General features: G+C 39.2%; 1 long non-coding RNA gene across 2 annotated transcripts in view; it reads left to right on the top strand.

Moving 5' to 3' along the window:
• LOC106504595 overlaps window positions 215–26,717 on the top strand; it is a 299,067-nt gene continuing 272,564 nt past the window's right edge. The window contains exon 1 of one of the 2 annotated variants that reach the window (XR_001298202.2): window positions 215–447. This is a non-coding gene — a long non-coding RNA (uncharacterized LOC106504595). Of the gene's footprint in view, window positions 448–24,961; window positions 25,220–26,717 lie in introns of those variants that run through there. The other variant, XR_002346578.1, reaches the window with a different exon arrangement.

The raw sequence follows: 26,717 nt of genomic DNA on the forward strand, positions 1-26,717 counted from the left end.
GCACAATTTTAATGCCTGAGTATTATAGAAATAAACTGCACATTCATTAGGGAATAGGTAGTCCTAATAAAGTGGTTTCTACTTCCTCGTTCAGAGACCTCTATTCCTTCCATCTCTTTGGCTCTGTCATCCTCTAAATTTTTAGAGTCATGTCTTTAGCATAAATATCAGGTGGGAAAAAGAAAAGATAGAGAATATCACATGTGGAAGGTTGTCCTGGGCAAAGCTTTCATGCCATTGGCCACAATTCAGTCACATGACCACATCCAGCTGCAAGAAAAGTGGGGAAATGCATTCCAGTTGCCTGTGTGGGAGGAAAATAAACCAGCAGTTTATTCTGAAGATGGCCATCTCTTCCCCATGTTTCAGAGGATGCTGGCTCTTCCACAAAAAGATATGGCATGTGTCTCAGGTCTCACCTCTTCTGGTCAGAGATGGACATATGATGTAAGTTAGTTCAGTCACACTGGGACTCCAAATTTTTTTTGTTTGGTATATTCTTTGTTTCTTGATGGAAATAAACAAGGGAACACGCAGCCCTCTGGCAGCCATCCTGAGGTGGGAGGTGGGATGAGGGAGGTGCCTTAGAGACTGAAGCCAACACCTAAAAGTGCCTCCAGAAATGAAGAGAGAGAAACCCATTTATGGTCATTGTTTTAGATGTTTGATCAAGCTTTTCCTGAAGCCTTATCTAGTTTTCCAGAAGGGCCAGGTAGTTCCCTTCTTTAGTTTATTGAGTTTGAGTTATAGTTTCTGTTCTTTAAAATTTGCAGTCTTGCTGAGAGCATCATAAATGATACACAAAAGCTTTGGGAATGTATATCATTTATATGACTTTGGGGAATTATTTAATTGTATAAATGGACTGTTTCTTAATTTAAGGCGTTGTAATTACATCTGCTCACGCACTTGCTCACTCAACAAAGCCTTCTTAACATGCATCTATTATACTTTTTAACCTTACCTGGAGCAGTTTCTATTATAAACACTAAGTTTCCTATTGGCCAGCGTTTGACTTCCCCCTTATTGGTAATATTGGTCATTTCAGTGGTTTATCCTAGTTAAACTCCTATTTCTAAATACATTGGATTTAAAAATAAGCCAAGGTAGGGCAAGGATCTAACTTCTCCTCATGGTTATACACATGTGGGTGATAGCTTTCATTGTTTTCATTTAACTCTTCCTGAGAACTAACAGTTAGTGCAATGCTATGTCCAAATCTATTTATTAATGCGTGGTAAAACATAGGACTTCAGAATGGCCAATGTTATGGTAACAAAGGGGACTTTCAGGACTTCTTTGAGATGGAAGGCTAAGCAACCAGCTAGAGGAGGCATGGGCTGCTTTATTAGTTAGGATATAGATTTAGCTGTAATAAAATTGTTTTAAGCAAAAGAGAATTTTATTTCTCTTTCATAGAGAAATTTGACTGGTATTATGGCTCTGCTCTGAGAATACTTCAGAGACACAATTTCCTTTCATTTTGTCACTCTCGTGTCACTATGATCTTGTTCATATGATCTAAGATGCCTCACCATCATGTCTGAGTTTCAGCTAGAGTGAAGATGGGGAGGGAAAGGGGAGTTTAGTTGGAATAGGCTAGATTGTGCTATGGTACTAATCATTTTCAAAATATTATGGCTTATTTTTTGCTTAAGTGATCTGTTCATTACGGGTCACCAGGGATTCTGCCTCATGTTTCTATTCCTTGGGGACGACAGAGGATGGGTCCGCACCATTTAGAGCATTGCTAGGGCCTGTGGCAGGAGAAGGGCAAGCTGGATAGCAGTTGAAAGACTTTGCCCTTCACCTATTGATCAGAACTGATCACATGGCCACACCTAACCTCATAGAGTCAGGAATTACAATCCTGTAGTGGAATAAAAGTGAACAATCCTAATGACTATTACAGACAGCATGCCCCTTCAGAGCCTGACCTGAAAGTTGTACCTCTCAGTTCTTTGCACATCCTGTTAATCAGAATCCTGGCGTATGGTTACAGCTGGCTAAAAGGAAGCTGGTAAATGCTTATCTTCATTTCTGTTTCAGTGGTTATGATTTCCAGCATTTTCTGACTTTTTCTTAAGTGTTTCCATCTCTCTGCTTACATTACATCTGTCCTTCCATGTTGCCCACTTTTCCCACTAGAGGCTTAGGCTATTACTCACAGTTATTTTGGAAGCATGGCAGGTTGTCATGCAGTTGAAGGAATGTTGTGCCAGCTGTCAGAGAGACCGAGAGCCCAGACTCACCCTTGGAGGAATCCTCTATCTCCAGAGATGGATCTGCCTTAAGATCCCTGCCTCACCCAGTCTGTGACTAGGGGCAGCCAGTGCAAGGCATGGCCTCACATAAACCCTGCTGAGAATTTCAGAGCAGTTACTCCCTAAACTGAGGCTCTCTGAAGTGCATTCTCATGGCCAGAGAGATGCCTGGATTGAATGTCTCAGGAATCAGCAGAGAGAACACAATTCAGAGGAGAACTAGAAAATAGCGACAGGAAGGTAAGCAGGTCAGATTCACTCTTTCTTTAGGATTGTCCAATAATTTGGAACCTTGTCCTGTTACTGAGTATTTGCTGCCTGATGGTTCTTGCTTGAAAAGGAATCTAGGGAATGAGCTGTCTGTGACTTGTATGATGTCGTTATGTTTTGATTCAGCTGGACTTGCTTTCAGGCAGCCTGTTGGGCAATGGTGAGCAGATAGCACCAGCTCTCAGATCCCTCTGCAGCATCCCTCTTGATCAAGATATGCTGTGTATTTCTCCAAAGATTCTGACAACCACATTATATCAGCTCTGTCATTGAAATAATGGACAGTTCTACCACGAACACTGATTTATCTTTATGATAACTACTAAAAGATATTTGGCTCATTGTAGGTATTTAATAAGTATCTGTTAATGAAATGAATAAGAGAATGTTTCTTACTCCAACTGTTATAAATTGATTTTTATATGTTATTTTCAATTATACTAATCATTCAGTATCCTCCTATAGTTTATTTTATTTTATTTTTTTATTTTTTGTCTTTTTGCCTTTTCTGGGACCGTTCCCGTGGCATACGGAGGTTCCCAGGCAAGGGGTCTAATCGGAGCTGTAGCCGCTGGCCTACGCCACAGTCACAGCAACATGGGATCCGAGCCGAGTCTGTGACCTACATCACAGCTCAGGCAATGCTGGATCCTTAACCCACTGATCAAGGCCAGGAATTGAACCCGCAACCTCATGGTTCCTAGTTGGATTTGTTAACCATGGAGCCAGGATGGGAACTCTAGTATCCTCCTATAGTTTGTTAATTTCTTTAAGGGCAAGGGCTGGTTACAGTTAGTACAATATATTCAAAGAAGTAGTATACTCCAAGGGTTAAGAAAGAAAGCATTAGATGAGACATTAGGAATTCTGAGTTTCTTGGGTTTATCAAGAATAGTTATTTTGGGAGTTCCCGTCATGGCGCAGCGGAAACAAATCCAACTAGGAACCATGAGGTTGCAGGTTTGATCCCTGGCCTCGCTCAGTGGGTTAAGGAAGTGGCGTTGCCGTGAGCTGTGGTGTATGTTACAGATGCGGCTCGGATCTGGTGTTGCTGTGGCTCTGGCGTAGGCCATCAGCAACAGCTCTGATTTGACCCCTTGCCTGGGAACCTCCATATGCCCCGGGTGCAGCCCTAAAAGGACAAAAGACAAAAAAATGTGTAGTTTTTATAATAAGCATTCATTGCATGCTTATAATATGGTAGGCACTTTACACATTCTATCTTATTTAATTGTCACCATAAAGCTCTGTAAACGGTGCTGCAAGTTGCCTAGTTTTCCGCCAGGATTCGGTGTTGCTTTCTCCTTCTTTGGCATATCTTTAGACCACATTTCCTAGCCCCCTTGCTTGAAGGGTGGGTAAATGATTAAGTTTCAGCCGTGGAGTAGTACAAGTGATGCGAGTCACCTCTGGGTCAAGATGAAAAGGACTTGTGTATCTTCTCCACACTTTCTTTCTCATCCACTGCTTGAAGCAGAGATGGGACCTTGAAAAATAACAGAGCTGTATGATGAAAGTTATTATTATTACCTCCATTTTACAGAAGAGGAAATGAGGCTAGAGAGATTAAGTAAATTTCACAGAATAGGCAAGTGGCAAATTTAGGATCTGATTAAGTAGTTTAGCTCAGCATGTCTTCGTAACCATCGAGGATACAGCTAGTTAGGTAAACTCAAGCTGCTGCAGCTCTCCAGGTCTCAGTTTCCTCAGCTATAAGTGGAGATGTTAAGACTGTCTTATAGGCATGTTATGGGGATTTATGAGTTATCATATTAAAATCTAATAAGAACATAGCACAAATAACTAAAAAAATAGGACTCTGTGTGTGTATGTATGTGCATGCACATGTGCCTGTGTGCACATACTTGGAATTTTGTCACATCAAGACTGCTTTTAAATAAATGGTCCAGGGCAGAAGGAATCTCTTTATCACTTAAGGGTTTCTGTTCAGTGACATTTGGTGGAAAGGATTTGACCTATTATATGAATTGTGCTTTCCATCTAAGGAGACTGTTTGATAATAATTTGCTTTCTTGCTTCTAAGCAACCATGGATAGAGAGAGGGTCAGGCAGCTCCTTAAGCTGTTACAGGGTAGCATCTGTTACTAGGTCCTAGAGGAAGCTGTGTTTAGCCCTCCTAAGGAGAAGGAAAGGCAGCCAGGCTTAGGATGGCAGGATGGGCAGCCAGCACGCAGGAAAATGAGGTCAAGATCATAATTTAGGAGTTCCCGTCGTGGCACAGTGGTTAACGAATCCGACTAGGAACCATGAGGTTGTGGGTTCGATCCCTGCCCAAGCTCAGTGGATTAACAATCTGGCGTTGCCGTGAGCTGTGGTGTAGGTTGCAGACGCGGCTTGGATCCTGCGTTGCTGTGGCTCTGGCGTAGGCTGGCGGCTACAGCTCCGATTAGACCCCTAGCCTGGGAACCTCCGTATGCCTCGGGATCGGCCCAAGAAAAGGCAAAAAGACCAAAAAAAAAAAAAAAGATTATAATTTAGAGATAAGATCATTTTGACTTTTATTTTGGAAAAAAAAACATTTTCAGATAACAGGGTGAGAGCACTAAGAGTTGGAATAATAGTATTTGAGCCTTTAATTGACTAATCTTTGGACTTTGGTGTGCTTACTAATTTCTTGAAGTCTCAGTTTTCTTATCTGTAGATTGAGGATGACATTGACTCTGACTACTTCCCTAGAATTGTTCTGAAGATAGAATGCAGTTATGCCCAAGAAGATGATCTACAAATGCTAAACAACTGTACAAATATGTCTTTGTTGTTGCTGTCACATATTTGTGATTTAGTTGCATTGTAGTTTCCAGTATGTGCAAGAAAAAACCACACACCTCATTTTCAATATGGAGGAAATCATGCATCCATTTACCAGCACTGCCTGATTCTTTGATCACTGCCTGACTGTTTATTTTAGCTTCTTCATTGTCAATAGTTCCTGAACCTAGGATAGACCTATGGAGAATACAGATATTACCATGTGAGCTTAACTAAAAAGATCAGGAAAGATGGGAAAGATCTATTGATTGATTAATTAGCTTTCTTGTTAATTCACTCATTTATTAAGAGCCTGCAAAGTGTGTTGGGTACAGGGAATACAAAAGTGAAATGAGACAGACTCTTGATCTTGCTTCCAAGTTACTACAGCATAGTGAGAAAAACATACATCTTAAGGGATATTACACGGTGATGTAGCAGGTGTAATGAGAGGATTAAGCACAGGATACAGTGGAAGAACAGAGGAGATTAAGTACAGGATACAGTGGAAGAACAGAGGAGGGGTGCTTAGTGTATCCTGTGAGTTGGGTGTGGAGGTTAGGGAAGGCTTTCTATAATGGGTGACTTCTCTAGTCTTGGAGCATGGACAGAAAATAGGCAAAATGGTCTGGTGAAGTAGGAAAAGAAAGGCGTAATGAGTTGAGAGACTAACATGATCAAAGTTACAGAAACAAGAATTGCACAGTGTGGTATAAACAGTTTGGTATTTCTCTCTCTCTCTCTCTCTCTCTCTCTGTGTGTGTGTGTGTGTGTGTGTAAGGATGAGAGAAACTTGTTAAAGAAAATTTTATCATGATTGGAAACAAAGGATTTTAAGCAGGCTGCTGAGAAATGGAGAAAATGGGAAACAATTCAGATCTGGAAGACAGTAAATTTGATATTTATTTATGGAGTATTTATTGAGTGTGAAATTTCAGTCCATCTAGGTGGGATGGTAGCAGGCATTTGGAAGCCAGATAGTGTGTAGTCAGAGGGAGCTTGTGACTTCCCAGGCATGTGTGGGATGGATTAATCTCGTTTAAGGACAGGTTAGTAGTAACTAAATGGGGGAATCTTATTCTTTGGAGAAAACACTGCTCCTTACTCTCCATGGCCACTGTAATCCAAATGTCTTCTCTTGAATGCGCTACCCTTAATTCCAAATAGTGGTCTTTTTAGGCTCTCCTGACTAAACAGTGAAAAATCAACCATGAGATTCTGCATCCTATAGCAGGAAAGAGCCCTGGCAGGGAATTGGAAGTTTCAGGTTCACGTTCCTACTCAGCCTCTAAGTAAGTCAGTTCACCTCTTGAGCCCCACTCCTTCCTTATCTTTTAAAGGATTATGTGGGACTTGTTGACTTCCAAATCTTATTCAAGTCTTGAGGTTCTGTGAACTATCTTTGTTGTTTTTTCCTTTTATGATGCTGACTTTTAATTCTGAAATTAGTAAAATATTACACAGTAGATTATCTTAAATAAAAAGTAAAGATGCAAAATCTTCTAAATTACTGTGTTCCTGGAAACTGATCATAAATCTGAACACAATACCTCCTCTGCTACCTGGATTTCCATTAACCCAGAGCTCTATTAACCAGTCCTGCACATGTAGTGTAATCTCAGAGTGGGGCTCCAAGTTTATGCCCTTAGTATTCTGATGATTGATATTCATCGTGGCTGCCTTGAGGCAATGTGCAAATCCAAAGTCATCAAAGGCAGAGGAAATTATGTCCAGCCTAGTTTCAAAGGTGAACTGTATTGCTTTCACATGATTTGAAAGTCATTAATCTGTGTGTGGTGTATATTAGGGCTCCCTGACCTTTTTGTGGGAAGAATTTTTTTAATTTCCGTTAGACAGATTCTTTGATTAACCAGAATTTCCTTTTCCCCTGAATATATTAGATAAGAGGATTTCATATTTACTCACGGGATCCATTGCTATATTCATCTTAATTTTATGCTCATTTGATGTTAAACACAAGTGAAGATGAATCTGATCTTTGAGGTATAGTGGGAAGACCTCTTGATTAAAAGTCAGGAGCCCCAAGTTGAAGTCCTGGTGTGTCACTAATGAGTGGTGTGGACAAATCGCTACATTCTCTGGGCTTCACTTTCATCATCTGTAAAATTAAAAGGTTGTAGTAGATAATCTTGAAGGTCTTTGAGGTTCTAAAGTGGCATATGTATCTATCTTCTGAATGCTTCAGTTAATTGCAGCATTAGTTGACTAAACCGTAGTATTTTTTCTAGTCAGATAAAAGTTAGCCCTGTTTTATAACTAAGGAAACTGGGACCTAGAGAGAGTAAATACTTTGTTGATGGGAGAGCCAGAGCTTGCGTTTCAGGATTTGATTTTCAAGCCTGGTTCTGGTGCTCTTTCCTGCATAGGCTCTGCTGTGGCTCTCATGAAAGCAGAGCAGGGTGGTGGCTGTGAAAAAACAAAACAAAACAAAACTGGGGACTTTGAGGGTGGGAGGCTTTGCCTGTCATTGTCTCTTGAGAGGATGATGTATATTTCACTGTCTTTCTCAGTTTAAGAAATACTCTGCACTGCTTTTTCATGGCTTCTGATTGTTGCTTTCAATCTTTCTTGGATCAAATCATGTCTCTTGGCAGCTGCGATACTGTAATACGAGGATAAGATCTGCTCGCCTGTCTCAATAGCTGTCAGTTTATCTCTGGGTATTTTTAGGTGCCTCAGATAAAGGTAATATAAATATAATGAAAAAATGAATTTCTTTCTGACACTTTATGCCATTTGTATAAAAGAATGGAAATCTCCTTTAAAAATGTTGCTTTTCTCAAAATGTGTGTATCTCTGGATGTAACTCGGTGTTACAAAACCATAGAAACAATTTAGGGGCCAAATGAATTTAGGAAACCTTTCTTAATATAGTAAGAATATTTGAAGTCTTTAAAGCAGTAATGCTCATTGTAAATTTAAAGGAGGGAGAAAGCATATGCTCTTCCCCAACCAGGGTTAACTACAAAATGTCCAGTCTGTCTCCTTACTCCAACAGCAGAATGCTACAGGGCTCATTTTCTGATGAGTTAACTTTTGTACATAGTCTTCTAAAGCCCTCATTGCCTCTGTGGGGGTGGTCTTTTGATCCATATTATGTGATGAAGAACTTAAGGCTCACAGAGGTTAAGGAACACAGTTCTTAAGAGCATAGCCTGGATTCAAACCTACGTCTATTGTCAAGTCCCAGTTGTTTACTATACTTTACTGTGTGTCTTAGGGTGAGGTAGTGACAGTCCAAACAGTGGGCTGAGGGAGCAGTGTTCTCTACTGCAGGATCTCTCTGGAGGCATTCAGACCTGTGCAGAGCAGCTAGAGGCAATATGGTAGCTTATCTCCAGTGATGAATTTTCCATCCATTGCCCTTCCCTTCCCTGTGCAAGAGTTTCCCTAGTCTTCTGGGAAAAGGATTATTTCTGGGTATATGAACAAGACAGACCTTGTGGGGTTCCTGATTTTTGGGGTTCTCAAAACACTGTATCTTCCAATTTCCGATGGGAAATTTCCCAGGAGCCGGGAGAAAGCCTAGAACTGTATGGCAAATGTGACAGGAGGTCCCTATTCATGTCCACATCGTGGATGCATTTCCATGACAATCTAATTTATGTGGAGTGCTTTTTTTTCATGCTATTCATTTTGTTGACAGAGTAAGTGGGGTCATCTGGAAAGAATTGGGGGCATTGGAGTCTGGCAGTCTTCCAGGTGAATTTCAGCTATTTGCTATTTGATACAGGCCTTGAATGTGTTGCTTTATGTTCCTAACCCTCACCTACCTTGCAGGGTGCTCGGAGGATTCAATTGGGCAATGTATGCATGATCACTGGCACGTGGTAGGGGTTCAATGGATGCTAGCAATTATCACTATTATTGGAATAATTTATATACCTCAGAGTAGCTGATCTTTGCTGTCCTTGGTGAAACGGCTATCAAAAGACTATTTCTCATGATTACTCATGATAGGGAGTGTTATCTGGTGGTCTGTAATCTTTTCTCTCCACAAGGGGAGGGCAAGTTCCTCACCAGGTGATCAGAGCAGGAGGTACCCCTGACACTGTTCTTCCATGGACCGAGCATAGCTGAAGTTTAAGTTCTACTAAAGGAGGTATATGAGTAACCTGCAGTCAATTTCAGGGAGCAAGAATTATGGCTTTGCCTAGCTAATCTTAGATAGTAGAGAAGGGGCATATCAGGGGGTATTAAGAAAAGATCTCATGGTTTAGGATATCCCATGGGGACCAATGTCTCGTCTTTTTAACCTTTCATTTTCCCCACTGTCCCCTTCTACACCACCAGGCTAATCCTTCCCTCACCTCTGGTGTCTCTAACGCTGTCCTTGGATTCTTCCATCTTTCCATATACACAGATTCTCAGCTACCTCTGTCCTTTTTTGCTTTGCAAATGCTGCCTGAGGAGGTTTCAGCTGATTATTAAATCATCTATTACCTCCAGAGTGGTGACAGGATAACTCTAGTCCTCCTGTAGAAGGTAGGGAGAATGGAGTGTTTTAGCTCCAGTTTCACTGTTTTCCACCAGGGCTGGTTATATTTGCATTTGCCCAAATTACCCCAAGAGCAAACTAAAATGGACTTTTCTAGAGAGAGGCATTCTAAGAATCCAGCAGTCACAAAGGAAGACCAGTGAGGTGTGCAAATAGAACATATGCTTGAAAAAAATCCGGAGGATAATATAAATAAAAAATAATAAAAAAGCGGAATGATATTCAAATCAGCATACGTACATGTTTTGTCATGGAATGACACTATCACCACCAGCAACCCCCACCCCCAAACAATAGTAAAAGTCCCACGATTTCCTATGTAAACAACTCTGTAAAAGAATTGACAGAGGAGATTTTTATTGTTGAGGTAAAGTTTATAAATGTGAAAATTATTTCAAAGCACTAAATTAAAAAATAAAATCAGAATAAGAGGCAAATGATAAGGGACTTAAGAATAAATCTATGAGGCTTGGATAGACATTTCAGAAGAGACGCAATGAAACAAATCAACACCTGAAAGGGATCACTGGGTTTTAGGGTGAGTTGATGGGAAAATACCCAATACTTTAAGCAAGGGTGCAGAGTCAATCTCCAAAAATTAGGTTGAAGAGGATAAGAACCAACTGAGAGTACGTAATGTAAGTGCTAAACTAGGGGTCTTAGAAGATACCTACTGATTTACTGTAGGGAAAAATCAAAACATAATAGAGAACTAAAATCAGTAATCCATTTCAGCAAAACTAGGATCCTGGGGTGGAGGAAGAGGAGGAAATAGCTCTTCTGATTTGGGTGGAGCAAAGGGAGGAAATAAATTATCTTGGTGGGGGAAATAGTTGGTATCTTATTTTCTTATGAGGATAGAGAGTTGGTGATTATGAGAACTGGGACAAAGAAGGTGGTCATCATGAAACTCAAGAGAATAGAAATTCCAAATTAACAAGGGGAAAAATAGAATAGCAATCATCAAACACAAAGGAAAATGAGGAAATAATAATGCAAAATAAACAAACGAAATTATCACAAAAAGAAGAAACCAAATCTTAGAGAGTATGAGCAGACTGCCTTTTCCCCTTTAAATGACACAGCCTTTCAGTTAAAACATAAAACTGAGCTATATGCCCTAACAAAATCTGTGTCTTCATACTTAAAAAATGATAAAGAAAGATACAAAGTTAAGGTGGATCGAAGAGATACAAAAGCAAAAGGAAAATGCAAACAAAAAGAAAGTAGGCATGGCAGCATTATTTATGACATAGGGGAATTTAAGGTTAAATGCACTGAAGAAAATAAGGGACCTTATGTAACTATAGAAATTTATGAGGGGAATATATTTACATTCATTTGTCCACCAAATATTTACAAAAATCAATCATTTACTTGAACATGAATTAAACCATTGGAAAAAAAGATTTTATAAGGCATATTCTCTGGTCATAATTCAATGAAAGTTAAAATAAATCACAAAAAGTGACAAAATCTTGTCTTTTTAGAAATTTTGAAAAACTCTATTAGATAAACTTGGAAAAAAAGCATTTTAAAAAGAGAAATTATGAACTACGAGAAAAAAACACCTAGTAGCAAAACCTATGGGGGATAGAGCTATACACAGGAACATTTTCAAGCCTTATAAATACCTCTATTGTATATTCATCACTAAGTAAGAAAGAAAAATATGAATTCTTATTTTAAGAAATTGATAGAATAACAACATAAACAGAAACTAGGATGAAGGAATTAAGAGAAAATTTGAATTAAATAAAAAATAAACATAGTAAAAATAATGAATCAATCACAGAGCTAATTGCTAAAATGTCCATGTACGATAGGTGAGCCCACTGTTAGTCTGACTGAGGGAAAAGAAAGCTCACATGTAAAAGAGAAATTGGATATAAGCAAAGATGCAAGGGAGAAGAAAAGGACAATTGGTGAATACTACACATAGCCCCTAGGGGGCACTCTGATGTGCTGCTCAGGTATCTCCTTCAGGACCAGAAGACTCTTCCTCATTGTGGAGAGTGTTGGTGGCTGATGACTTGCAGCTATGACTCTCCTCAGGATTTGCTTTTGATGAAGGCATTTGTCTCGCCCAAGTTCCCATCCAGTGTAAAAGGTCCAGTATATACTGGGAACATCTCACATCTCAAAACTGGTTGATATAAAAATAGAAAGTCCCTACCCTCTTAGACAAGCTCTTTGGGACAGCCCTGAAGGACCTTAGCTCCAAATGGGATGGCCACTGCCACTGTTGCCTCACAGGTGAAGTGCTTCATCTGCCTAATCACACCTGCCATACTTTCTTGCGGATGCTTTTCCCCTAGTGTACTTCCCAATAAACCCCCTTTAAGCAAATCTCCATTTTGAAGTCTGTTTCAAGGGAACGTGCTTTAAGATGAGGTTCTATGACAAGAAAATGAAAATCTGGAGAACATGGACAATTTCCTATAAAAAATAAATTACCGGAAAGGGATGCTTATTTTCACCTTTCTCATGCTTCCAAATAAACTTTACTGATATTAATTTATGTTTAAAAATTGTACCCATTTTAAGTCCACACATGGATGAGTTTTGATAGATGTGTACATTGGTGTAACCATCACCACAATCAAATATTTCCATCACCCCGAAAGGCTCCCTTTGTTCCTTTCTGGCCAACTCCTATTTTCCCACTACTGGCCTCAAATGACCATTGATCTGCTCTCTTGTTACAGGTTAGGTTTCTAGAGTTTGTATGGTAGATACTCTTTAGTGCCACACTTTTGGTTGCTTAGCACAGTATTTTTGAAAGCCTATTTGTCACAGCCTTTCTTCTTCTCTTTCCCCTCTCCCAAGGATGATAGTCCTGCACTGTTTATTATCTATTTACCAAAAATAGCTGTTTCATATATTTTATCTAGTTTTGTAGTTCTTTAGAGCATGATGATGTTTCTGGCATCTGTACTATTCATGGGTATAAGTGGGAGCCCTTGTCATTCTTATTAAATATTTCCCTAAAGGTCATAGAGGATTCACTCTGAAAATTAAAAGGAACTAAGTGGTTTAAATATAGGTAAAATGCAGTAAAGCTTTCTCCACTTGCTAAGGTTTAGTTTGTTTATCTAAAAAGCTCTTGGGACCTACTAATAATATTTTACGTAGTAAGAGATATGATAATTTGCCTGAATATAACATAACATTAATTGGTTTTCATTGACCTGGTAATAACACACTAGAGAAGGAAATGGGGAAAAATTTTAATTTTAGTGGTAATAAAATCTCTATAAAAATTTAAGAATAAATTTTATAAGCAAGACCAGGGATTTCTGTGAAGAACAAGAACCCAAAATTCTTATTGGTAGATTTTTAAAATATAGCTATGCAATTACTTTATTTTCGTGACTATTCTAATTACATTTATTAACTCATTTATCCTTCCTCGAAACCCTGAAAGATAATATTTTATTATCTTCATTTCATGGATGAGGTAACTGAGATAGAAATTAGGTAACTTGCCCAAGTTCATCTAGCTTGCAATTGGTAGAGCCAATATTTGAAATCAGGGCTGAACAAATGGAATGGAATTTGTTCACAATGGAATGAAATGGAAATCAGAAGAACAAATACTCTGTTCTTTCATGAGGTTATTCACACAAAAATATCTTTTAGAAATGTAAATATGATCGTGCCACTTTCCTACTTCAAATTCTTTATATACTGTCTGCTGCTTTTAGGATGAAGTTAAACCATTAAACATGTCAAAGTGTCTGAAATACTTCTTCTATCCATCACTGCTATTACTATGCTAATTTGTATCCTCATCATTGACTTACTGATTCATTCATTCATTCATTACTTCCTTCAGCAAAGAGAGGATCTTGGTACTGAAGGCAGATTTGAGGGGGCCAGGAGAGACAGGAATGAATCCAGTTATGAGGCTGATATAGAAGAGGCAGAAAATGATGAGAGGTCTGAGAATAGATAGGATGAGGTATATTTGAAATATATTTTAGGAGAAACAACATGGCAGCACCTAAAGGGTAACTGAGTGTGAATATGGAGACAGTTGTTCCATTCCAGCATGGCTTCAGGATTCTAACTTTCGTGATTGGTAAACACTTTCAAGGCCTTCACCTGTTGGAGAGGTTGGAGCCCTACTCTAGTGTCCTTTAGCCAAACTGACATTAATCTGTCAATAAATATTCTTTGTTATAACATGAAAACTAGCTTTCACTGCATCAAAAAGTATAGTCCTTTATTAGCTTAAGAGCTTATACTTTGAAAGTCTAAGCAGTGGAAGAATATAGCAGTAGAGAAATTTTTAGGTGTGAGGAATTGGTTTGATATAAGAGTTAGAATCTGGAATAGAATTGTCTGGGCCTCAGTCAGAATTTCAGTTACTACATATCAGCTCTACTTAACCTCTCTGTAAATCAGCTTCCCCATCAGCAAAGTAAAGATAAAGCCTAGGGTTTTGCATAGATTTAATGAGATAATGAATGTGAGCACTTAGCAAAATATCTGGCACATAGTTTAAAATTCCCCAAATGCTAGCTATTATTTATAATTTACAAGTCTTTATTTTATTTACATTTCCTAAAATAAAGCAATAAATCCAGACAACCATATAAGGAGATTGCCAATGTAATTTTGTAGGTCAAGTTGATAAACATGAATACTAATTGAGTCCTATTAGTTATTTCTTACTTGCCAGAGAATTTTTATGGTGGTAAAATATCATAACATGAAATTTACCATTTTAACCATTTTTAAGTATACAGTTTAGTGGAATTATGTACATTCGCATTGTTATGTAGCCATTACTATACTGTCATCTATATCCAGAACTTTTTCATCATTCCCAACTGTCAGAGAATTTTAACCATTTCCCTTCTCCAGAGTTTCAGACATATTTATATTTTGCCTTTTTGGAAATACTGCAAATATTAAGAAAAAACATGTTATTTTATTTATTTATTTTTTTTGTCTTTTTAGGGCCACACCCATGGCATATGGAGGTTCCTAGGCTAGGGGTCAAATCGGAGCTGTAGCTGCCAGCCTACACCACAGCCACAGCTACAGCCACACCAGATCCAAGTCGAGTCTGTGCCCTGCACCACAGCTCATAGCAATGCCTGATCCTCAACCCACTGAGTGAGGCCAGGGAACAAACCTTCGTCCTCATGGTTAGTAGTCAGATTTGTTTCTGCTGAGCCATCATGGGAACTCCAAAACATGTTCTGATTTTGGTCTTCCTTCCAGATGTTTGATGCCTTTCTGATTTCATGAAGGGAGAGGTATTGATTCTCTCCCTTCCCTTGAACACTTTTATTGTTGCCTATAAAAGCCAGAACTTCTGTAGCATCTCACCTCCAGCCTGAGGATGGGGCTCACACATGAATTTAAGCTCCTCTCTAGGCAACTTTCACCTGAGCCAATGCATTGTCTTAATGTTTAAGCTAGTCTAAGTTGAATTCTCTTTTATTTTGCTATGGAAGTCATCGCAACAAAAACACTGCTCCGGGGGTTAAGAATTATGTCAATTGATAGGATACAATTTAGGAATCTGAAAATTCACTGTGCCATTCTACGTGTAGAACTGCTCCTCAGTTCAAAGCTGAGATAATTTTAGGCAGTATCCTTATTCACCATAGGTGTACAGAAAACTGAATATAAGCTTTCCTTTTTCTGGGTCCTCGCCTTATGTGCGGAGTCTCTGTTTCAACCACCTGTGTTCTAGTTCCTGCAGGACCCTTCTCCTGTTTGCTTCATGTTGCTTACAAATGCCCAGGTTTTAGAATGTTTTCCGTTTTTGAGAGCTAGATTAATTACATTGTAGGATGGAAAAGAATTTGACAAGAAGGGACCCCAGAGCTTGATAGCCATGAGAGAGAAGCTGTGAGGTCTACCAGGCCCAGTTCATCCCTTGCCAGCCCCTGGAGCTGCATGAGAGGTGAGCCAGGGTGAATTTCTCTGGCTGCTGCCTGCTTTGGACCAACTACCAAATGTAGGGGCTCAACCTGTAGTGAAAGGGTCATCTATGCCCTGAGATTCTGCCTTAGCCTTGTCTGACCCATCATGTGGAAATGCCCTCTCTCCCATCCAGGTCCCTGGAAACTTCCTTTAGATTACCATGCAGGGTGTTTGGACACTTTATAGTGTTAGTGGTCTGAAGTCTTTGTGTCTGTCCAAAGGGAGACTATTTATAATATATTTGCAATTTTCCCTTGAGCCAGGAAAGTGATGGAATACCACTCATGGTAGTAAGTTCTTATGGGGTGAATATTAGGTGGGTATGAGAAGCAAAAATATCAGACCTGGGTCTTTAAAGATGATGTTGATCATGCTTTGTGAAGATACAACCTGGGCCTCCATAAGTTGAGTAAAACAGATCTGAATTACCATTCAAGAGTCAGAAGAGAGGAGTCTGAATCCTGATCTGACACTTAGAAGGCATGAGATATTCAGCAATTCACTAACCTTTCTGAGATTAATTTCTTTCTTCACTAAATGTGGCTAATCATTTAAAAAATTATACTTGTAAAATCACTTTGGAAACTGGAAAGAACCATATAAATGTGAGTTTTTAGTAATTCTATAAAATTAGGATAAGAATAATTTCTGTGCTTAAGGGTTGTTGTGAAGGTTAAATAAGACAATAAGAAATACTTTCAAAATTGCTTGTATATGGAAGTTTTATTTAATGCATTTATGGATTTAATTAATTTGTGCTCTGAGGACGTCCCTGGTGGCTCAGTAGGTTAAGGATCCAGTGTTGTTACTGCTGTGGCTCAGGCTGCAGCTGTGGCGCGGGTTCGAGCCCTGACCCGGGAACATTTACATGCCTTGGATGCAGCCAAAAAAAAAAAAAAAATTGTGCTTTAAGTAGTTTTTGGCTTAACTTCCTCTTTCTTGTCCTTTATCCTCCACTACCCCCATCCTTTCAGTACTAGAATTTAATAATATTTTGCCTGCTCCATATGGCTAATAAAGAGACTCTGTTTTGCTCATGTAAATATAGTCACAGGAGATGAATCCTTTTTCTCAGTGACTGAGTCTTATCTAAGTAGGAATTAACACATCTTCATGGATATTTCCTCCAGGTATTATTATATTCATGCCCAAAAGCTATCCCCTAGGTGGTGGTTTGTTTAACTATCATCACCATATTCCACTGAAATGCACAGTGAATGTTCCTAATGCAACTCTCTACTCAACTTGTGGTAAAATTATATCAAGCACCTCTTTAGGCCAGAATAAACCCACTACTTTGTTTATATTTTAAGTGGCAGAGGCTCCTGGAATTTGCTTTCATCCTTCTGGACAAAATAGTCCTTGGAGAAAATAGTCACATCCACCATAACATGATGAATAAATAATGATCAAACCACTAAGGGACAGCATAATTACTCATCATATTGATACTGTTTAGTTGCTTGTAAGCATTTTGTTAAAAAAAAATGTACCTACATACCATAATACAAAGTAGTAAATTTTATTTTTTTCAGAAAAGTTATGTAGCTAGTTAAATCTTTTTTTTTTTTTTTTTTTTTTTTTTTGTCTTTTTGGCATTTCTTGGGCCGCTCCTGCGGCATATGGAGGTTCCCAGGCTAGGGGTCTAATTGGAGCTTCAGCCACCAGCCTATGCCAGGGCCACAGCAACACAGGATCCAAGCTGCGTCTCCAACTTATACCACAGCTCACGGCAACGCTGGATCGTTAACCCACTGAGCAAGGGCAGGGATCGAACCCGCAACCTCATGGTTCCTAGTCGGATTCGTTAACCACTGCGCCACGACGGGAACTCTAATAGCTAGTTAAATCTTAACTGCAGACTTAATAACTTTTTAGACAAAAAAAAAAAAAAAATCCCCTAATTTAAAATAATTTGGATATTCTCTTTGGCTCCACATCAATCATTTTATTTTTACATGGTTATCATCAGTATATGCAGAATCTCAAATGCTCTTTTTTCATTCGTGTGTATTTTCATGAAGTATGTTCTACACCCCTTTTTTGGGGGGGTGTTGTTTGATATTGTTTTATCTCATAATTTGTTTAATCATCTCCCTATATATACATATATATTCTTTTTTTCACGTTATTCTCCAACATATTCCATGATAAGTAACTAGATATAGTTCCCTATGCTATACAGCAGTCAAAGTCTTTAAATAAGTGGTTCTCCCCATTTGATGAACATCAAAATTACCTTGAGTGATTTTTAAAATAAAGAGGTTATTTTGTCTCATACCAGACTTACTGAATAGAATCCGTGAGGATGTCTGCTTGTGAATTTTGACAAAGTTCTTCAGCTGATTTTGAGGAAGAAAGACATCTATGTTGACTCTATCCAGCAGATATATACTGTGTGGATACAGCTAAAATCAGCTCCGTAACAGCCATTATCTTCTCTAGCTCATGTTTACACACAAACACACACAGACACACACACACTTTTTCTTTCTCATTTAATTTTTGTGTACTTCCAACTGCAGTGGGCATAGCTCCAGCATGAGGTCATGATTGTTTTATCAAGTTCTGTCAGCTTCATGGGTTTATATATCTCATATCATCTCAACTAGAGAATAAGCCAAATAATTGAGAACAAAATTTCTATTTCCTCTATATCCCTAGAGTACTTTGCACAGGGCTGAGTGCATAGTATGGTGTATGGTAATATTATCTTCTCCATTCCTGACCCTTTAAATAAAGCCAACTCCTCATACTCTGAAGCAGATGGTAGAATACATCCCCAGTCTCAGGTGTTTACCCAGGCTCAACCTGACTTGTTCATTCAACTCTTTCTCTAGTTGACTGAGCTCAGCTCCCATGATTTGTTTTATTGGTTTCAGGGTTCTTAGAGATTTATTCATTCATCCAAACCTTGACTGAGTCCCCATGTGTCTATGTCAGATACTGAGGACATAATAAAGGCTATGCTATCCCATATATCCTGTCTATCTGGATATCCTACATACCAAAAAGGATCTTGTCATGTATTGGTGCCTCTGGTTAAAAGTTCCTTCTTCAGAGAAAGAAGTCAGGCAGCCATCCCTGGTCCTGTATTAGGGTAGGAGGATACACTGGCCTAGCTGCCATGCTTTAGCTCAGATTAAAATGCTTGAAAAATTTCAAACCTGCAGTCAACATAGTACTAAATGGTAAAAAGCTGAAAGCCTGCTTGCTAAATCCTGGAACAAGACAAGATGTGTACTCTCACCACTTCTATTAAACATAGTATTGGAAGTCCTGGTGATAGCACTTAGAGAAGAAAAAGAAATAAAAATTATTCAAATTGGAAGAGAAGAGATAAATTGTGATTATATGCAGATGACATGATACTCTTATATAGAAAGCCCTAAAGACTCCACATAAAAACTATTAGAACTGAAAAATGAATTCAGAAAAGTAACAAGATACAAGATTAATATACAGAAGTCTCTTGCATTTCTTTACGCTGACAATGAAATAGCAGAAAGAGAAAGTAAGCAAAACAATTCCACTTAAAATTGCATCAAAAGGAATAAAATACCTAGGAATAAACCTAAGCAAGGAGTTAAGAGACTTATACGCTGAGAACTATAAAACACTGATAAGGGAAATTGAAGATGATTCAGGAAATGGAAAGATATCCCACGTTCTTGGATTGGAAGAATTAATATAGTTAAAATAGTCAAACTACCAAAGAAATCCACACATGTAATGTGATCCCTAACAAACTACCCAAATAAAACCAAAATTTATATAGAATTATAAAAGACATAGAATCACAAAAGCAATTCTGAGAAAAAGAACAAAGCTGGAGGCATAGCCCTTCAGGCTTTAGACAATATTGTAGAGCTACAGTAATCAGAACAGTGTGGTATCAGGACAAAAACAGACATGTTGATCAATGTAATAGAATAGAAAGCCCAGAATTAAACCCACACACCTGTGGTCAATTAATCATCAACAAAGGTGGCAAGAATATACAGTGGAGAAGAGACAGTCTCTTCAGCAAGTAGTATTGGGGAAGCTGGATAGCTACATGTAAATCAATGAAGTTAGAACACTCCACACCATAAACAAAAGTAAACTAAAAAATGACTTAAAGATTTAAATATAGCACATGACACCATAAAACTCCTAGAAAAGAACATAGGCAAAATATTCTCTGACATAAATCACAGCAATGTTTTCTTAGGTCAGTCTCTAAAGGCAAAAGAAATAAAAGCAAAAATAAGTAAATTGGATCTAATCAAACATAAACTTTTTCACCATAAAGAAAACCATGAACAAAATGAAAAGACAACCTAAGGATTGGGAGAAAATATTCACAAACTATGTGACCAACAAGTGCTGAATTTCCAAAATGTACAACAGCTCATCCAATATAATATCAAAACAAACAAACAAACAAACCCACAAGCAAACAACCAAGTCAAAAAATGGGCAGAAGACCTAAATAGGCATTTCTCCAACAAAGACAAACAGATGGCCAACAGGCACATGAAGAGATACTCAACATCACTAATTGTTAGAGGAATGCAGATCAAAACTACAGTGAGGTACCTGCCACCTCATAGGTCAGAGTGGCCATCATCAAAAAGTCTACAATAATAAATATTGGAGAGAGTGTGGAGAAAAATTAACCCTCCTATTCTGTTGGTGGGAATGTAAATTGGTGCAGCCACTATGGAAAACATTATAGACTTTCCTTAAATAAAATAAAAATAAAGCAACTATATGATCCAACTATTGCACTCCTGGGCATATATCCAGAGAAAACTCTAATTCGAGAAGATAAACGCACCCTAATTTTCATATGAGTATTGTTTACAATAGTAAAGACATGGAAGCAACCTAAATGCCCGTTGACAGATGAATGAATAAAGGTGTCTTATGTGTATACAATGGAATACTAAGCCATAAAAAAGAATGAAAAAATGTTATTTTCAGCAACATGGATGGACCTAGAGATTATCATACTAAGTGAAGTAAGTCAGAGAAGGATGAATATTATATGATATCACTTATGTGTGGAATATAAAAAAAATGATACAAGTGAATATATTTACAAAATCAGAGACATACTCACAGATATGGAAAACAAACTTATGGTTACCAAAGTGGAGGAGAGGGAGAGGGATAAATTATGAGTATGGGATTTATAGGTACATACCACCATATATAAAATGGATAGACAACAAAAATTTTCTTTATAACACAGCAAACTGTGTTTGGTATCTTGTGATAACCTATAATAGAAAAAAATCATAAAAAGTATGATCCATATATAGTATATATACAAATCACTTTGCTCTGCACCTAAGACTAGCACAATAGTGTAGATCAATATATAATATATTATACTTCAATAGTAAAATTACTGGAATTTTAAAAATATAGCTAGATTTTGTGTGTGGCATATATTGATTTATGTATTAATCATACTTCTCTAACTAGTCTGTAAGCTTCTTGAGGGGAAAAAATGTTATTTGTATCCACAGGAATGTACTCAAGAAAAATATAATGTGTTGATCTATCGATTTTTGTAATGAAGAGATGACCTGGCTATGAGACTTAGCTCACATTCCTAAATTATTTGACATGTCTTTTACTGCTTTGTATATTTCACTTCCCTCTCCACTTAATTTTCAGGACTCATCAGTTGGACCCCTCTCTTTCAACATCTTCTGATCTTTTGGCCCCTTGACTCAATCAGCAGACATGCAGTCCTGGATCCAATCAACCACTGCTTCTTCTTCTGTAGCACCCTGGTGGCTTAGCCCTTTGGAGAGAAAGAAATTGCACAGTGGTAGAGACAAGACCCTAACAAGCTCCTCATCTCTGTATTCAGCTGGGCTTTCACTCTGTTTGGCACACACTTCTCTCATGTATCTTTCGTCAGTGCCTCCTTCTATTCCCAGGGAAGCTCTTGCAACTCTATAGAGTTCTTTCCTGAGGGCTTCTTCCTCACCACCTCCTCCTTCTCTCTGATGATAAACTGCACAGAGGCTATCTGCATTTAGTCCTCACCTCCCTGCCTTCTTTTTTGCTAGCTACTCTCATCCTCAATTTTTCCCTCTTAAATGAAAGAAAGTGACTCTTGGCTTCTTCCCTTTCCTCCCAAGGCCGTCCCTCTCTCGATGCCCTTGACCTACCAGTGCCTCTTGCCTTTTCAGGCTCTTGCTCCATCAAGTAATTGGGTTTTTCTTGACTCATTAATCTCTTTCTCTCTACAGCATAAAATAAGGTACAGATATCTTTCACCATAAAAACTCTGTTTTTCTCTCTTGCCATAGGAGGATAGATTGGACATTTTGACTAAGGTAACCTGATAAATGTACAATACTATAGTCAACTGTGAGACAGATCTAGAACTGGTTAGGTGACTGACATTCAACAAAGGTAAAAAGATGGTAAGACCTACCATGGAGCTCATGGGAGTACAAGTGCCAAGTCAAACGGAGCCAACTATATGGAGGAGACCTGACTGCAGCCCTCCGTCTGGAGCCTGGACCCTACGAGTTCAGCTTGGCTTAGTCAATTGGCAGCTGGTCTGAAGACCTGTGAATGAGAAATAAAGCTCAATAGTTGGGGGAGGTTTGTTATGTGGCATTATCTCAGTGATAGCTGACTAACATGAACTGGCACTTAGAAAGTAGAAAAACATGAGGCAAGAGGGTGGCTCCTCTTCCTTCCGTGTCCAGAAGGTCCTATTTCTTCCACCCTTCTGGTTGTCAGGGGAAGGAATTAATCCACCACAATAATGATTATCTTAATGCAGATCTTTCTGATTTGCTTTCTTCACCTTCATCTTTTTTCCTTTCTTCTTCCATCCTTTTCTTCTTTTATCTTCTTTTACTCCTGAACTCTTACCTTTTATTGAGTCCTAGGAATCCTAGACAAATGGTTTAAGTGGGGACTAGTAATAGATACTTGATCCACATGCAAGAGGCCCTGTAATAAAGTTGCATATAGAAGGTGATTTTATATAGAAGGTAGAAAAGAAAAGGGAGAGGTTATCTCGGTATCATTGCTGACAGTCACTGAACCCAGGGCCTGCAGCCCGGCCCTGTGTGGGGAGCAGAGTTGAACAAGGACACAGTCCCTGGCCTCGCTCCCTTCCTCCCGGCTTCCTGGGCTCTAGGTCTTCACTTTGTGATCGCACCTCACCCTCTGTGCTCTGGGTACTTCACACACTTTATTCCCTTCTGGAAATCTCTGCCTCCTCACCTAGACACCAGCTTTGGACCTTTGCCCAAGGAATGGCTTCTCTACATCCAGGGCTAGGCTGGATTCCTCTCCTAGAGCAGTCACAGCACTTGATATGTCTCCTACTGTGATATGTGTGATATCTGAATTACTAGGTAACTGTCTGTTTTCCTTACTAGCTAACTAGTCCAAATCAAATTTGGTTTGGTTTATTGCCTTTTCTCTAGTAAATGGCTTACTATAGGATACATAGAAGGGACTCAGTAAATATTAAGTGAATTGGATGGAATAGAATCCCTAAAAGTCTGAAATGTGAGACAACAGGCATGGGACAGAAGGAAGATTTGCAGAAAGTACATAAATGATCAATTAGTTTACTTCCTAGGCCCTCAAAACTCAAATTACTATGCAAATACCCAGTTCTACCCAAACTGACCCTTGAAGTTGGCAAACAAGAAAAAGAAATCAGGAGTTCCTCTCGTGGCTCAGTGGTTAATGAAGCCGACTAGTATCCATGAGAATGCGGGTTTGATCTCTGGCCTTGCTCAGTGGGTTAAGGATCCCGCATTGCCGTGTGCTGTGGTGTAGGTCACAGACGTGGCTCTATCCAGCATTGCTGTGGCTGTGGTGTAGGCCGGCAGCTACAGCTCCGATTTGACCCCTAGCCTGGGAACCTCCATATGCCGCATATGCGGCCCTAAAAAGACTAAATAAATAAATAATAAATAAATAAATAAATAAAATAACAACAAAAAAGGAAAAAAGAGAAATCCAGTTTGGGTCTCCAAGGAGCTTGGCAACACCTCAAACCGCTAGAAAATTCCGCTCTGGAGCAGCTGGCCTCACTTGTGGCTCCTGACACAGGCTTTGCTTGGTGATAACATTTCCCAGAATCGATTTGTTTATCTGCTGTGTGTGCAGCTTGAGGGCCTTGTCTTATTCACAGAAATAGAATCCCCCCCTCCTCCCCGCCCCATATCCCGCCACTGCCCAAGTGGTGCAGCATAGCCTCTGAGTCCCCCTTGTCCTGGCAGGAGAGGCCATGGGCTCTTTCAGCTTGGTCTGTGGCCTGGAGGCACAGAATTGCAGCTTGGCCCCTGCTGCTCAGACACTGACTTTTGTCTTAGTGTTTAGAGGCTACGGCTTGTTCTCTGTTTCCCTTATCGTGAAATCACTCAGTTCCTTCTCTTTGTTTGCTGCAGATAATAAAAATAAGAAATTTTTTCTCTCTCCGTAGTGTCTGTGTGACAATTGGAAATGATTGTTTAGAAGGAAAAGGACTGTTTTATACACACAAATCATCTCCACATTTCCAACGAGTTTTCAGTCATCATGGTCACGTGGCTACATGGAATCATGCATAAAGATGACAAGATTTTCCTAAAACCAACTTCCCATCACTGGCTGAAGAGCAGTACCTTTATTAAAATGCCTGGGCTTGGCAAATGGCTAAGAATAGTTTTTACATTTTTAAGCGGTTTCCAAAAAAGTCAAAAGAAGAATAATATTTCTGGAAAGAGAAAATTAGATGACATTGACATTTCAATGTCCATTAATAGAATTTGATTGGAACACAGCCATGCCTGTTTGTTAAGGGTTTGTTTGGAGCTGCTTTAAGAGCAGAGATGATTAGCTGGGACAGAGACCAGGCATGGCTGGCAAAACCTAAAATAAGTACTGTCTTGCTGTTTGCATAAAAAGTTTGCTGAGCCCTGCATGGAAGGGATATACATTTGTTAATTGTTCTATCCTAAAATTAACAGAGACTTGCTCAAGGACCTTTTTTGGTTCCCAGTAGACTGAACAGAATCCCCCTTTGAGGAAAGCTGTGTGCCTGCAGACGGCTGTGTTTGCTCTTCCTCTGCCCTTCTCCACCCTCCTTTATGGTAAAGGGTGTGTCTGACAATCATAAGCCAGAGAACAGAACTGCTTCAGCAAGGGCCACATCACGATTTAGTAGAGAAGGTAGAACTAGTGCTCTGAGTGGCTGCCTGCCTGTCTAGTGAGGTCTTCTTTCTTTAAAAGGGTCCTGAGTGCTCAAGAAAAAAACCTCAGGAGTTTTGTTTGTTTTGTTTTCTTCTTTGAAAGGACTCATGCTCCTGGGAAGAATTATTAAGCAAAGACTCTTGCCTGGATTATCTTAGTGCACCTTCGATAGGTTTCACTGCCCTCCGCTGGTCTCCTGCACCTTGTTATTTCCTGTTACAGTGCACCTTGTGCAGAAGTAAGATTATTGGCTTCTTCACATCTTCTAGACAGTGAGTTCCTTGAAGGCAGTTTTTTTTTTTTTTTTAAATCACTGTATTTTGAGCATCTGGAAGGGCAAGGTACATGGTAGATGCACGCAAGATGTCCAACAAATCAACAAACTCCATGCTTCTCACACAAATTTACAGGTCTGGGGTGTCTATGGCAGTGTGACAGGAGGTCCCTGCTTCCACAGATTATGCATAGCCCATCTTTCTGGATGTTAAGACCTTATAATAAAAATCATGAGTTTTATATTTAAACAAGCATGGCTAGATTACAGAGTGAAGGGAGTATTTAAATATTTAAAGGTGGAATACAGGCTGCAAAGAACTTGACCTGCTTGTGGTGGCCGTTTGGAGGGTCCACCTCAGGTCCCTGGTGTGAGGAGGAGGGTAGCAGGTATGAATTCATTCTTTCTTACAGTTAGAGGTCTTTAGCTAGAATTGTTGGAGAAGGACTAACGTATTGTATTTCCACAAGTCCTGAACTTGGCATTATTAATAGTGGGGTTTGGGGCAGTCAAATCAGAGCTTCTGGTTTGTGGAGGAGGCAGGAAGGTAGAACAGAGAAGCCCTTGATAGGACACAGCCAACTTGGTCACTACTCACAGATGCATCATACGCTTTGTCTGGGATCCTCAGACATCTATGTGGATCTTTAGCCTAAGAGGTCCTTTGTGAATCTGCTAACATGTAAACTCTAAGAAACTGCACTGTTAGCTTGGTTGTAAAAGAATGATGCCTTAATATAATGTTTATTGTAAACTTTGCTGCCAGATGGGGGGAGCCTAATCTCAACTAATTTAGTGTTATTCCCTGGGCATGACTAAGGCCTTAGTAATATGGGGACAGGTAAAAATCAAGTTAATGTCTAGTGGGGCATATGGTCTGAATTGTATATATACACCACATCTTCCTGATCCAATCATCTATCAGTGGACATTTGGGTTGATTCCATGTCTTGGCTGTTGTGAATAGTGCTGCAGTGAACATGTGGGTGCATGTGTCTTTTTCAAGGAAAATTTTGTCTGGATATATGCCCAAGAGTGGGATTGCTGGGTCATATGGTAGTTCTATGTATAGTTTTCTCGGGTATCTCCATATTGATCTCCATAGTGGTTGTACCAACTTATATTCCCACCAACAGTGCAGGAGGGTTCCCTTTTCCCCACACCCCTTCCAGCATTTGTTATTTGTGGACTTATTAATGATGGCCATTCTGACTGGTGTGAAGTGGTGTATGGTGGTAGTTTTGATTTGCATTTCTCTAATAATCAGGGATGTTGAGCATTTTTTCATGTGCTTGTGGGCCATCTGTATATCTTCCTTGGAGAAATGTCTAGTCAGGTCTTTTGCCCATTTTTTCAATTGGGTTGTTGGCTTTTTTGCTGTTGAGTTGTATAAGTTGCTTATATATTCTAGAGATTAAGCCCTTGTCGGTTGCATCATTTGAAACTATTTTATCCCATTCTG

The sequence above is a fragment of the Sus scrofa genome, chromosome 8 (assembly GCF_000003025.6).
Source record: "Sus scrofa isolate TJ Tabasco breed Duroc chromosome 8, Sscrofa11.1, whole genome shotgun sequence".
In the NCBI taxonomy this organism is placed as follows: domain Eukaryota; kingdom Metazoa; phylum Chordata; class Mammalia; order Artiodactyla; family Suidae; genus Sus; species Sus scrofa.